The sequence below is a fragment of the Cimex lectularius genome, unplaced genomic scaffold (genome assembly GCF_000648675.2).
Source record: "Cimex lectularius strain Harlan isolate CLEC.00 unplaced genomic scaffold, Clec_2.1 scaffold150, whole genome shotgun sequence".
NCBI lineage: Eukaryota > Metazoa > Arthropoda > Insecta > Hemiptera > Cimicidae > Cimex > Cimex lectularius.
In genome coordinates, this window is record NW_019392717.1 from 351,057 (window position 1) to 361,668 (window position 10,612).

Here is a 10,612-nt window from a genome sequence, read left to right on the forward strand (position 1 = left end):
ATGAAAACCATTCGAAACGTTGGCAAATTAAAGAATTGAGCACTACGCTGTATTTTCTGTATGACTGCACATCCCACAACCCAACGTCATCAAAATTGATGTGATCACCAATTCTTCATTTTACAATCTGGTCAATAGAGATATAAATATGGTTTATCTAACTTAAAATACTTATTTAGAAAGCTTAAATAATAGTGATAATAGTTGAAGAGTACAATTTGAGCAATAAAGCTCATTCAGTAAATTTTTTCCAACTTAAAATGCTACTTTGAAAATATTTTTTCCTGAGATAGAGTGCTATTAAAATGGCCAAATTATAAATGTGCCTAATGACTAAAAATAAATAAAAACTATATATTGAAAATTCAATTTTCTTAATTTTATAACATTAGCTGAAACTGAATCCTCGAAGAAACGACAAGGAGAGTACGGTTACTTATTGTTAATTATTAAGAGACCAGAGTAAAACTGGCACTTTGAAAACTCTCCCGGAAAACTTTTATCGAAACTTGTTTATAAATATTGGCTTTTCGCCTTGAAAATTTCCATCATGAGGAGGTAAACGGATTAAGTTTTGAGGGAAATTATTATGTAGGAGATGGTGGAAGGTGAGATGAGTTTTAATTATGTTCCTATTTCGCTTCCGATATTAGATCTTCTCCATCTCTCCCTCCCAGCTACCTGTTTACTGAACCCCTGGTAGAGACCACTTAATTACAGGGGGTTTTTCACTTTGTTTCTACTCCAACTCACAAAGCTCACTCTCTCCCTCATTTAAGGAGCAACAAATAGGTTTGACATAATCAGAGAAGTGATTTACACATTTACACCCGCGGGGATTTTCAACCCTTACACTTTCGAACACACCTACCGATAATAAGATTCATGATTATGATAATAATGATCATCAACACTTATTGTTGTATCTAAACTCAAATTATTATCTACTCCGAGTACAAAATACAGTACAATACTGAACATCTTGTTTTTGAAGGCTTAACTTGTCCTTTTGGCAACAAGACACCCGTTATTCATTTTGTCAATTTTATATTACCTACTAGCAAGGAATAACAAGTGAATAATTACACCGCCCCCGTTATGATCGCCCTAATAGATCCAAAGATGATTTCAATGCCTTAGACACCCTAAGACTTCGTAAGCATATTAAGATAACAGTTTAATAAAGTAATTATGGAACTGGCAAAACTACACTAACCCAACCAACAATTGGTGCAAGTAAGAATTATAGACTTAAAGAAGAAAACAAATTCAGTTGTTACTGTTGTTTCGACCTATTTTAAGGTCATCATCAAGGCAAAACAACCTTAAACAGATACATATTTAAATTTTTTACGGGCGATTTCAAATTTCCTTGAAGACCGATGAGAAGATCCAAAGTGTTTGAAAAGTTAAGCTACCCGTATAAAGGACTGATGGATGAAGTGCAAAACACTTACTATAACCACATAAGAATTATCATTATTATTATTCGAGTCATCTTTGATTAAAAGTTAACATGGAACTAAAACTTTAAAAAGCTGCAATCACCCTGGCAGGTACAAAAGGCTAAGTGGAAAAAGCTACTGTCTAAACCCATTAGCTCACACCCAAATTGTCGAATGATAATCAATTGGAAGATTTTTCTGTAGGAAAATCTTTGTAATCAGGAGTAGAAAAACTTTATGTGGAATATGACTGGTAGGAAATAAATTTTCTTTTCCACAATAAGTATTTATTACGTCAGATGCGTTCGGTCTAATATAGACCACCTTCAGTGACTTTCTTTTTCTAGAGTACTCTCCAAGGCCAGAAATCCACTTCTGAACTTATAAGAATGCAAAAATCAGTCAAACTACTTTCCATTAAAAAAGTCACTAAAGTTGGTCTATATTAGACCGAAACGGTCTAACGTAATAAATGCCAATTGTGAAAAACACAATTTAATATCTGCCCATCATCTTATTGTGGAGATCCACCGAATCAGGATGGACGCCATCAAAAAAGCTTATGTGGAAGGTACTTGGCCTTTTTGTTACTACTTCAGCATCACCAACACCCGAACACTTTGGTAAAATATGATGTTCGTTGATCGATCTGCAGATAATCTATGTAGAGTTCCAATCTTCGTAGAGGTCATTCTTCGTAGTCGGGTGAAAAAAAGACTAAATGCTCGGTTCACCGAGGCAATTTATAGTGCCATCATCAGGGCTTTCCCAAGGATAAAGAAACGATTAATATGAAAAACTATTGTACAAGTGTTTGGGGTTAAGGCTACCGAGCACATGGCCAGCCTAATACATTTTGACGGTGAAACAGACATCTTGCTAAAAATAAAAAATATATTTAAAAAAAACATATAACTGCAAGTCCACCTTCCAATCCGATAAATATAACTTAGGATCCAGTATATCAAGTCTATGGAGGTTAATAAACTAACCTTTGATGAGCTAGATAATATGCTTAACTCATAAATGGAGGCAACAATAGTCCTACCTATGGGCACAGGCAAAAGGTTCTTTGGCCACTTCAACAATATATTTATCTAATTTAAAAACTGAGATAGTTTCATTGCTATTTTATATTCTCTTTCTATAGTGCATTAACTCCGACATGCATCAATTTACTCTCACCGGTCTTAAAATGTGTTGATTCTTCGCCATTAATTTTATTTCCTTTTCTTGAGATTAATTTCTCTCTCTTTTGACCTGGATAGTCGATTAGTTAGCAAAATAACTTAAAAATGCGTCGTTATGTGAGTAGACACGTGTTTTAAAAGTAAAGGACCAAGGACACTCCCCTGCGGTGCACCTCATTTTGTTTCATATCGGAATAGTTGACCTGTTTTAGTTAAGTTAAAACCGATACCTAGAATATTATTTTGTATCTTTTTAAATTTATTTATTGTAAATTTCAGTTCACACGCTCTTTGAGCCTTTTGTTAACATGACCTTATTTGTATGATTTACCTTTTTAAGTTTTGGACAGGGAAATTCAATTTATGGTAGCATACATTAAAACAATATTTACTGTTTATCGCTGTACATTTTTAAATTTTCGTGTTGACAAATGTTATGAATACAATTCCACTACACTATTTTAAGGGAGTCGATTGTTAATTATAGAACTATCACCCATTTTTATGTTATTTATGCATATTCTGATGTTTACAAGGCTTAATCAAGGAACAACAAGTCCTTTTTCGTATAATTAATGTGCAAATGAATAAATCAATTCCATAAAAACTTCTTTTTTCCTTCAATGATTTCATTTTCATTTATGAATTTGGTTGTTACAGTTTGTAATGAGTTAAGTTCGGTTTGTGAGACATCCGATATTGTTTGCCGGACAGCCCGTCATATTTTAAAGGGTGGTGTATGGGGTGGAAGCCGATCGGGATAGATAATCGGTTATTAAAAGCAGTACCACGTTTTGCCCATGATAAGGGTCTCAGCTGCTTTTGACTTGTTAGCCAAACTCTGCTTTTCCAACTCACCACCTGCTTCAGACGTACTGTTAAACGGCCACCCCCATCCCGTTATCTTTTAATTAAAGAGATTTCATAACGTTCAACTTAATTAAAAATTAATTAAATGGGCGTTGTAACGGTGGTGTTTTTAAAATCTTGGTTTTTGTAAAGACCACCTCGGGCGGTTGTTATTTACGTGGCCGAATCTTCGCCTCTGGCTTCGGTGTTTGCTTTTGTACAGAATGTACAATACATACTTTCAGTACATTCATGGAGTTAATAACGCAGACGTCGACTCTTTTCCGAGAAAACTGTTTATGTTTGAAAGCATACATAATCAGTAAACAAAACCCGTCGTCCTCATAACAAAACATGTTGAATAAAGATTGGGGATTCGCATTGTTCGTATATTTGACAGTTAAAACTGGAAATATGAAGATCCCTTAGACAAACGACTAGTGCGGTATTTTAAAATGAAGACAAAAAATCAATGTAAAATAATTGACTTGAAAACTTTTTTACAATTTGATCATCTATCAGCATAGGCTAGTTCATAATGATCAGGTACTTTAATAACTATATGTGTGTTTAGTGACCATTAATTAATGATTATTTGGAGATCGTGAGATACTATCTGGTGTAATGTAGGTTTGGAAAAACCTTTTCTTTATCGTGCGAACGTTTCGATCTTTATAGAGATCATCTTCAGAGTTCAAAGTGTTTGTTTTCTGTACAGACGGTACTCTCAACACGACACACAGTATTGACATATCTACACAGAAAACAAACACTGTGAACTCTGAAGATGATCTCATTAAAGATCGAAACGCTGGTACGATAAAGAAAATGTTTTTCTAAACCTACGTCACACCAGACGGCATCTTACGATATCCAAATAATCATTTATAAACTATTTATTAACATACTTCACTACAAATATTGCTTTAGATTCTTACACCTAAAACAGAGTTCATTTTTCTTCTAGGTTCATAATGTGCATTTGGTAGGTTGATAAAATTATTGAATGGTAATGATTGAGTTTACCCACTTGACACAGGACAACTCTGATAACAATAGGATATATAGACGATAGAAAAAAATTCAAGATTTGTTGAATAAGCATTCTTAAAAAACTAACGACGCACATAATATTACCGAGCTTACAGAAAAAAGTTCGTGCAAGGGAGTATTCTTACTCCTTTACTTTTAGTACAAGTGATCACTCATTTAACGTCACTATCTTCGCAACATTGTTAAGTTTATTAGTTGAATAATCCATCAATTAGACCAAAAGTAAGACAAATAAAATTCAAATAACGGAAATATGGTGTCAAACTAAAATACTTGTTGGTAAACAGACAACACTGGTAAGATTAAAGCGATACACGTCATAATATAGAAATACAATATAAAATAGCAAAGGGCCTAATTTGGTTTTTAAAATAAGTAGATATATTTGTTGAGGTGGCTTAAGAACCTTTTAAGATTATTGTGCTTTTCAACAAAGCCGTTATAACCTATTTCTATCTAACTCGTCAGACCTTAATTTCTTAGCCTATATGTACTTGATACGATCCTAAGTTTGATTTGTTGGATTGAGCTTTTATTGCCCATAAGTAGAAACGTCCTTAAGACTTAACAGTAACAGTGGTTAGATTACAACCTCGCAGAGCATAAGCAGTCTTCTTCCACTCCCAAAGTCCCCATATGCCTATTGAGTTCTTTTAATAGACCTACAATAATCTTAACTTTTTATGGCTTTCCTACGGCTATTTTGAAAATTTAAGAGGGACTTTATTGAAGAACACTTTGGCCTGCCTTTGTCTTGGGTTGCTGCCTTTAATTTTTTTTTTCTTTCAGTTTGAAATTTTACGAAAGTATTCGGGTTTTGGTCCTGCTGAGGTACCTTCTCTGGCAAGTTTCTTATGAACATGAAATTTAGATTGGAAGGTCTAGTAACAAAAAAGGCCAAGTACGTTCCACATAAAAGCCTTTGTATTCCTGAACAAAGATTTTCCTACTAAACAATCGCCCAATAGCTTGTCATTGGCCCAAGGACTCGGGTGTAATACCATTGGAATATTTTGGGGTTAAACCGTAGAGTTTTCCATTTAGTCTTTTCTAACTTGTGAGATTGCTTCCTGAGGCCTTTTGCCAACCTTATTGTTTGATAGTTACCTACCATCCTGGTATGCCTATCCTCATGAGTCAACACAAATCAGCGAGGATAGGTAGATCACTATTAAACAATACCTTTTTAACCAGAGTGATTGAGCTTTTTTATGCAAGGTTCCATGTTAACTTTTGAGAGTTAACAAAGTTGAGAACAAAACCTTCTCAAAAACACATATATTGCGGTTCCCTCATCTTCCTGGAACCTACTTTTGCCATCCCTAACCACCCTTCTGCCATTCCCAATGTTTCCATATGCCTGTTGAGTCCTGCAGTAATCCTGTGTCTTTTCCGGATTTGTACAGCAAACTTTTTCTAAGTTAAGGCGAGATTTTATTGATTATGTTTTTGGCCAGGTTTTGTGTCGACTGTTGTCTTCCCATGTATGAAACTTTACCTTGATCCATATGATAAATGCTATTTTTTATGGCAATTTAAAATTTTCCTATCACAAAATTAAATAACGAGTTTATTAGCTTTTTACTAGTAGAACTAATATTATTATGAATTCCGTTTTTCTTGGTCTTGTCACTTTCGGCGCTACTTTCAATACAATGAAATAAAAATACAAAGAAAGAAATACAAAGGAGGGAAAATCCGAAAGGTTGGGTTGAGATGGGAAGTTAATGTCTGAGTGGATCTTAGTCACGATAGCTCAAGTGGTAGAGCAGCGGCGTATTTAGCCGAAGGTCGTGGGTTCGAATCCCGCTCGTGACATTGACTTTTATTATCTCAACCAATACCTTACATAAAGATTAATTTATAAGAAAATTATTGTATTAAAAATCGATGAAAAATTCCAACAAAATCGCCGGGAATCGAATATCGGGTCGATACTTGAAAAATACATAGCGTGTATTATAGGTAGAGTACTCTACGTCTGTGCCTGGATTCTTATACAATTTCATTATTGTATATCTAGCTAAAATTGCCTCTTCTTGTAAAGTACCGATTTATGCTTTCAAAAACAGAATCGTGCCTAAAAAAGCTTGGTTTTTTACTAAAAGGGAAGTAAGTTACTATAACTATGTAATTTTATATTTAATTGCTAAACTAGATATCCGTTTTAGTTTGTCTAAATGACTATATTGAAACATTTTGAATTAGTATTATTAGCAAAGTTTAGAAAACTTTTATATCATTTCTGCTTTATGCCCATCCGAATACTTGACGGTCTGTTCAAGAAAAAAAAGCAAGTGAGTTGTGAGTGTCCTGTACTGACGCTTATGTTCATACTTCTGGCCATTCTTAACCGAAATGTTTTATAAAATATATTGGACGAAATATTTCTTAAACATACTTTTTTGTCTTTTACCTATACAAAGCCTTTTGATATAGGTCTTCTTCACTCCTCCGAAATTGTTCCGATGCCGCGTGTTATCAAATTGGGAAACAATTTCCTAGTTCAAAGCTTCAGGCACCATCGAGGCACGAGAAAATCTGATATTCTCACTAATATTATTTTATAACCTAGACGATTGAAGTTCACATATTGAGTAATCCAATAAGGCGTACTCGTTTCAACGATCAAACACCCCTTCAAGGAATTACTTTTAGCGAGAGGGATTGAGATTGCCCCTAATTGTAGGACGTTTTAAACAGTCTCTTTTGCCCTCGGGTCCTTTTGTCAATCTCATCTTATCTCACCTTAGGATTCGCGTTACACCGCCTCATGATCCGAGGAATGGTTTTAAGAAGGAGGAATTAATATTTGATTTCGAAACTCTTCCATTTAATTATTACATTTTGAAAACAATTTTCATGTTTCCAAAGGACGCCAATGAGCTCCTCTCACTCTCTCTCTCTCTCTCTCCCTCTCTCTCTCTTTCAAAACATTTTTACACAACACGGGATGTAAACGTCAAATGTGAGAGAAAAAAATCACTTAGAATCACCACAAACAATAAATAACTAAAGAAATATATGTACATACTGCTTTTTTAAAATTGTTATTAATATTTTTTAATAAAGCAAAAAACACCGATGAATAAGTGCAATATAATCTTAAGTTTCTAGTAACTTATTAAATTTTATAATAATTTTGGGATTTGAGGCTAAAAATATGAGCTTCTTTGGTTTGAGTGCCATGGAAGATGGCGTCCATAAATCCAGTAATATGTCCACGTGTTTCTTTGTTAGAATATGTAAAATATATTGATGAATAAAATTTAAGATTCACAATTTTAATTAATTATACGTTTTTTAGCGTTATCTATCTTTGAAGATTGTCAAGCTTCTTCTAATGTTAAGTATGTGCTTTCAGGTTTAAGAAAGCCTCCATTTTGTCTGTAGAATTGAACAAAAAAATTAAGTCATATTTGCTTAGTGGCCATAATTGGCCATATTATTTATTCCTGTCCTTCCATATTATTAATTGGCTGAGATGAAAAACCTTAGATAAAAAGAATAATTAATTTAAAAAATTAAATTACAAAAATGCCGATTTCTTTACTGAAGTGTCAAAATATTTCTTCTGAAATTATAACTCTGGGCATTCCTAAAACCTAAATGGAAATGAGCATATGAATATGTTGATGACAGAACACTGAATAAAAACACACTGAATTTTTTAGAACTAAACAATAACTAAATTCAGAAAATCTTTGCCGGAAGGGGAAAAAAATGTAGAATCCATAAGAGAAAAAACTGATTTTAGGAAACTGTTTCAAGAAATCATGTACACTAAAGAAGTTGTATTATGAAACCAATTTCACAATATCATCACAAAGAAAACGCTATTCTGCAGTTGTTATGTAGTGGCTCAGGAGCTCAGTGCGAATGAGAAAAAGTTCTAAAGATTTTATATAATCTCAAATTTTCTTTTTAAATGGCTGCTGGAATTGCCCTCACATTCTGAAAAGGATGAAATTTATTTGTACATATGACAAAATAGAGGAGTAGGAATGCCCCCGATGTGAAAATTGATTATGAGACAGCAGCATGTATCTGGGTCCCCCCATTCCCATTCTTGGAGTTAAAGGGTTGTTTTATTGTATATAGTATTGATAAGTGTTGTGCCCCTAGGGTGTGTTGAGAGTGAATGAATGTGTAGTGTGAGGGCTAAAGGCCAAATATTGAGTAGCCCATTGACCCTCATTTAGGTTAGTGTAACTATTTAACTGTGTAGTGAATAAGTGAAAATGATGTCGGTGGAATATTGAGTATCCCATCGAACTTCAATTAGGTTAGTTACATATATAGTGAATAAAACAGTGTGTTTGAAAAGGGTGTTGGAGGAATATTGTGTACTTCACCACCCTAACTGATTGAATGGTATGTAAATAAGAAAGAATGTATTTAAGAGGGAAAGAGTGAATGGGTTTGGATTTAGGAACTTATTGTGTTGGGGCTGAAATCCAACTTCGGAGGCTGGACTATAAGATGGAGATTTGGCCCCAGGGTGGGTGATTCTTGAAGCCCGTTGGTAATCAACAGGGCTGACTTTTTCATCTAGATCTCCAGAGGTAGAGGATATCCCAACAGATTTAATAACAGGCTGTGTAGTAGCTTTTTGGGAGAAAAAAGGTTTTAGGAAAAAGTACTGCTACAACCAAAGAAACTATATAACAATTCATAGAATAATAAAATAATGAAACAGTGTACATTAACATTTGAATAACGTAATACACACCCTGAAATGTATAATCTAATCTATTCAACATTAATTATTCATTTTATCTAAGGTCTTGGTTGAGATGAAAAAGTTAGTGTCTAACCTGAGCTATCATGAAGAGCAGCGGCTGAAGGTCATAGGTTCGAATCCTGTTCGTGACACTAACTTTTTCATTCATTTAATTACTTTTATATTTGATTGAGAATATTTTTCAACTGTCCTCCTAGTTAGACTTAAAATAATCATTATCTTTTATAAATATCAAATTGTAACAAGCAAACTTCTTTATGCTTATTGGAATTAAGTAAAGTTATGTTTTATCACGGCTTTATCAGATGGGGTCTCTATTGAAGGAGGAAAGCCAGCCATTTGAGTTTCAGCCTGGAGAAAGTCACAGATTGTTAACTTTTTAAAGCCTCTATTTGGAATTTCCTTACTTTTGACGTTTTTCATTTTTAAACTTTAAAATTTTTGTTTGTTAGGTGTCTTTATTTTATTTTTTAATTAATTAATTTTTTGCTCATTACTTTAAGAGTCAAAAGTAATTTAAGTTTGCATAATTTGTTGTGTTTTTATTATCATGTTTTCTCTCATGGTGAATTATCCAGCCCCTTGTTATTTTATTTCAATTGTCTGCTTTAGATTCACTAATTTCGTGGTCCGCTTGACCAATTAATACATTACAATTAATTAAGGTTTTTAGTTGAGAAAAAGTTTTTAGTTGAACTAAAAACCTTAATTATCTGCTTTAGTTTATTTTAGCCAATACTTAAATTTTTAATTTAATTATTGTTTATATTTGTTATCCTTGTGCATCCTTAAATTTATTTAAATTATAGCTTAAAAAAATAGTTTGTGCTCAACTACTCGTCTGAACAAATATTAATTAGTAATTACTACTGTTTATGACAAATGTGTATTAGAATGTGATTAACAACATCTACTAATACAAATTTTTTTATTAATTCTCATGTGACTTGTACAACAATGTTTGTCTTTTAACGATGCAAATGATCATAAATAGCAAAAAAGAAATAGATTTCAATTTTACATACTAGAATTAATGTAATATTTACAATTGTGATCTCAATACATAAATTTACATATTTACACAAAAAAAAACTTCTTTTTTTATACAAACATTTCAACGTGTGAAACATATTAACATGGTCCCTTACACTACCAATTATATTACACTTATATATTATTGTACATTAGCTTTCATGGTTAAAAAAATCAATTGCACTTGTATTTAGACTTTGGGATCACTTTTTGTTTGCACTTTTTGAGTTTTAAGTTCATCCAATTGATCAAAAGGAGGGGGGAATGAGGTCTAGTTGTTGTTTTGCGTCTTAGAAATT